The sequence below is a fragment of the Oncorhynchus keta genome, chromosome 20 (genome assembly GCF_023373465.1).
Source record: "Oncorhynchus keta strain PuntledgeMale-10-30-2019 chromosome 20, Oket_V2, whole genome shotgun sequence".
Taxonomy (NCBI): Eukaryota; Metazoa; Chordata; class Actinopteri; order Salmoniformes; family Salmonidae; genus Oncorhynchus; species Oncorhynchus keta.
Genome location: NC_068440.1, coordinates 37,282,225 through 37,287,224, shown reverse-complemented (window position 1 = coordinate 37,287,224; position 5,000 = coordinate 37,282,225). Strand labels below are relative to the sequence as shown.

At 37.8% G+C, this 5,000-nt stretch overlaps 1 protein-coding gene across 7 annotated transcripts in view; it reads left to right on the top strand.

The window, feature by feature from the left end:
- The first annotated feature begins 2,951 nt into the window (after positions 1–2,951).
- LOC118379570 (protein 4.1-like) overlaps positions 2,952–5,000 on the top strand; it is a 129,448-nt gene continuing 127,399 nt past the window's right edge. For all 7 annotated transcript variants that reach the window (XM_052472789.1, XM_052472785.1, XM_052472787.1 and 4 more), the window contains exon 1: positions 2,952–3,097. The gene's annotated coding sequence lies outside the window, so the exon portion shown is untranslated. The remainder of the gene's footprint in view (positions 3,098–5,000) is intronic.

Genomic DNA, 5,000 nt, shown 5'->3' with positions numbered 1-5,000 from the left:
ATTTGGAACCCAAAAGGGTTCTATCTGTAACCTAAAAAGGTTCTATCTGTAACCTAAAGGGTTCTTCCGCTATCCCCATAGGAGAAACCTTTGAAGAACCCTTTTTGGTTCCAGGTAGAACCCTTTTGGGTTCCATGTAGAACCCTTTCCACAGAGTGTATAACATCTACAGAACAGATAGGAATGCCTATGGAGGAGGTGTTGCTGTATATGCTAAGAGCCATATTCCTGTAAAGCTTAGAGGATCCCATGTCAAATGTTGTTGAAGTATTGTAGTTGCAAGTTCACCTGCCTGCTGATATTGACCACCAAGAGCTAACAGTCATTATTTGTGTAATGTGTGTGCAATGCTTGATGATGTCTGTGACGTTTTCAGGATTATTATTTATTTATTTATGTTGGTGTGATGTGTATGAGGAATTGAATCCAGATGCAGCACTGGAAGTATTTGTAAAATGATTCATGCCACTTGTTGAAAAGCTGTAACGACGGCGCAGGGAGTCAGGAAACAAGTTCAGTTCGTGAGTTTAATAATAACTCCCAATCACAGCCGGAAGTGACTCAGCCTGGATTCAAACCAGGGACTGTGGTGATGCCTCTTCCACTGAGATGCAGTGCCTTAGACCACTGGGCCACTTAGGAGCCCAGTCATGTCAAACTTTGCTTATATTTTTATATGATAACATGCATCTCTCTGTTATACGTGGGAATACTTTGGAACACATTTCCAAAATTAAAATAACTTTGAGATGATTTTCTGTTAGAGCCCCTGGATTTATGATAATTGAAACATTTTATGTTTCAAAGAAATATTGCAAAAGAGGTAGCAAATAAGTCAGTCTGCTCAGCTGATTGGTTGACATACTGTAAATTGAGAAATGTTGTGACTAAACTTAACAAAAATAAGAATACATTATATAACCAAACAAAGATAAATGACATAAAAAAACAATGTAAAAATACTTTTGAGTACCTTAAATGATGTCCTGGGCAGAAAACCTCATTCATCTCCATCGTTCATTGAAGTTAATGGGTAATTTATAACAAACCATTTGGATATAGCCAATCATTTCAATGACTATTTCACTAATAAAGTGAAAACTCAGAAGTGAAATGACAACATTGAACAGTGACACATCATATTTTTGTATAAACAAAATCTAATAATGAAAGACAATATTGTTGGGGGGGTGAAATGTATTGCAAGCAGTAGGGTGTGGATGGGAAAACGTAAGGGACACGGTACGCAAGTTTGGACACACTTTCTCTTTCAAGGGTTTTTCTATATTTTTTCACAATTTTCTACATTGTAGAATAATAGTGAAGACTTCAACACTATGAGATAACACATGTAGTAGTAGTAACCAAAAAAGTATTAAACAAATCAAAATATATTTCATATTTGAGATTCTTCAAAGTAGCCACCCTTTGCCTTAATGACAGCTTTGCACACGCTTGGCATTCTCTCAACCAACTTCATGAGGTAGTCACCTGGAATGCATTTCAATTAACAGGTGTGTCTTGTTAAAAGTTAATTTGTGGAATTTATTTCCTTCTTATTGTGTTTAAGCCAATCAGTTGTGTCGTGACAAGGTAGGGGTGGTATACAGAAGATATTTGGTAAAAGATCAAGTCTATTTTATGGCAAGAACAGCTCAAATAAGCAAAGAGAAATGACAGCCCATCCTTACTTTAAGAATGAAGGTCAGTCAATCCGGAAAATTCCAAGAATTTTGAAAGTTCAGGGGCAGAACGACAGATTTGTACCTTGTCAGTTCTGGGATTTGAACTTGCAACCTTTCGGTTACTAGTCCAACTCTCTAACCACTAGTTTTGATGTCTTCACTATTATTCTACAATGTAGAAAATAGTAAAAATATAGGAAAAACCCTGGAATGAGTAGGTGTGTCCAAACTTGCGTACCGTGTCCCTTACGTTTTCCCATCCACACCCTACTGCTTGCGATACATTCTATCTGATAGTAGTGTATGCATGTTTAGGCCAGTGCTTGACTTAGACTGAAATAGGTGCCGGTACTCATTTTGGGTAGCCAGTTATAATTAGGTGTAGGAACATCTCAATACTCTTTAGCTTATGCAGAAACTCAAGCAGGAGAACATTTGAGGTGTCGCTACTCAGTTCTGGTGAGATCCTACCAAAGGCAAGTAGACCTAATGTGTTTAGGTAAAAATACAAATAATCTCCTGTTTGGAACACTGATAAGAAGAGCATGAACAGTCTGATTGGTTGGGCCTGGCTCCCCAGGGCCCACTCAGGCCGACCTGTGCATACGCCCCTGATTTGTAGAACTGTATGCAGAGCACTACAAGCATTCGGGTGATTTAGAATGCCTTTTTTTGTAGCTGTCTCAGTCCTTTATTCAAAATATGTTACTCATGATTTATTACGTGTGATGGATGAAAGGAGCAAGGACGATCTGTGAGAGACTGATTCACTACATCCTGTTTGTAAAGGTGGAAAAAGCAGTTGTTGAGACAATGGGAACGGGTTTTATTCTATTCGAATGTGTACGCTGTTCTTTGGCGTGTGTGCGGTTTCTCGAGTTATTCCGATCAGTTCTACCATCGTTTCAGGTTGTAGGTCGGTTCGGGGGCTTTGAACAATCGCTCTTTTAGCAATAATGTCATAAAATGTAAATGTCTGACATTTAATTGATTCTGGTTAATTCCCTAAACTTCTATTTAATCGATGTTAAATCAATATCTACGTTATAGTTCAATTTACACTTGGAAATAGATACATTTATTTTCTATGCAAATGAAGACATTTGATATATCCTTGGTTACAATGGTGCAGCCTTGGCGCTTGCCATCTAACACAAGCCTCGAACACAATGATTAGATGAGGCTGGTCCCTGCCCGTTGCCCATTGGCCACTGCTATAAATACACTTACCTCATTGCATACGGAACCCCCTCCTTTTTACTAGAACCTAAACACATTTTTTTTAAATAGCCCGGATAATAACACACATGGAATTGTGACTCTATTTATCCAATGCGCTAAAATAGTAGAGAACCAGCCGTTTATTTTCATTGAGGAGTATTTGTTTCTTTTCATGAACTAGAGAGAAGAAGGTAAGTGCAATGTGAAACCTTGAACACTCGCGATGGATTATGTATTGTGTGATGCGATGCTCCCGAGGAAAGAAATCTGTTGACAATTTTTTCACATTCGGCCTCATTTTCAGACCCTTAAAACACCTGCACAACGTTTTATTATCGAGAAGCCTCGAATGCTCCAATTGAATTTTCTGAAGAACGTTGCATTCGAAACATGTTTTTGTTTACCCATTTCATTGATCGAAAGCGTTAAAAATATACCCCAAATCATTTTTGCGGCTCGCAACGAGAGTTAGAATAATCTAGAATAGGGCTGCTGATTTTAGGGTAATTCACACATAGCAAACAGTGTAACAAATATGTAATATTTTCACAAATGTTAAACAATTATACAAATGTAGCCATTCGGATAAAGTAAAGGCGACTATAGCAATCCAATCACATCGATATGAATGGACCTCCGCGATGTTAATATATTATACTCGATGTCAAATCAAAACAAATATTCTACCTGAGTTGATAAAGATATTCTCAGGTTCATATGCATTTTGTTTTGTATAATCATAGATGTTCTTCTTGACGAATTTGTAGGCTCAATTTAAACAAATAAATAGATCTCTCAATTATTTTTTTCCAACGTTTGTTTCCTTTGTCTTCAACTCTCTTTTAATACCGTTTCACTGAAGCTTTTTATATCTTTCTTTGACTAATATATTTATCAGACATTGAATAGGCCTAGTTCCTTGGACTTTTATTAAGGATGTGTTACAATGGAGCAAAGGGAAAGGGGGATACCTCGTCAGTTGTTCAACCAACTGAAAAGTGTCTTCCGCATTTAACCCAACCCCTCTGAATCAGGGAGGTGCGGGAGTCTGCCTTAATCGAATGTCTTCAGCGCCCGGGGAACAGTGGGTTAACTGCCTTGTTCAGGGGCAGAACTACAGATTTCTAGCTTATCAGCTCTGGGATTCGATTTAGCAACCTTTCAGTTACTGGCCCAAAGCTCTAACCATAGGGAGGCCATAAACGTGTTCTGATTTATCAGCTTCCAAATCCTGAGTCCACCTGTATTAAGAGGAACGAAACAAGCCCCAATTAGCCAACACCAGAGAGGTGAGAGACAGGGCTATTAACTCTATTCATATTTTCACACAATTTCAGTTGTCTGTTTCACTGTACAATTAAATCACCTGGAATGTAAATGTAGCAACTGTATGAGTAGTATTATCTTATAGGATACACAGCTTTTCTCATTGTCCAAGAGACAAGTGCTCCTCCTTGCAAACACGCACATGTGCTTTCTGGTGTGTGAGTGACATAACTAGACACTAGTGTTGGGCAATTCCTCAGTAACAGAATGATACCGAGACTCAGATTTTTCACTTTAAAATATATGTCAAACAAAAACCAATGATTGCAAAGTTAAACAAACCATACAACTCTATGCACAAGGACTAGTTTAAACAATTTCATCTGAAAATGTTTACAAAAACACATTTACCTGAAGATCAATGCAGATTCAAAGTTTGGTTACAGAATGACGGTTTGTGCTGGTTGAGATAATGCCAAGAGTGTGCAAAGCTGTCATCAAGGCAAAGGGTGGCTACTTTGAAAAATCTAAAATGTACTTTGATTTGTTTAATACTTTTTTGGTTACTACATGATTCCATATGTGTTATTTCATAGTTTTGACGTCTTCACTGTTATTCTACAATGTAGAAAATAATAGAATAATAAAGTAAAACCCTTGAATGTGTTGGTGTGTCCACGTTTGACTGGTACTGTACATATTTGTATGCCTGATTTACAGTGTCGGCCTCTCAAGGTGTCGGTTTCATTGACAGATGAAAGAACAGTGTGCATGGCTTGAGTCCCAAATGGCACTCTATTACCTACATAGGGATTAGGGTTCTATTTG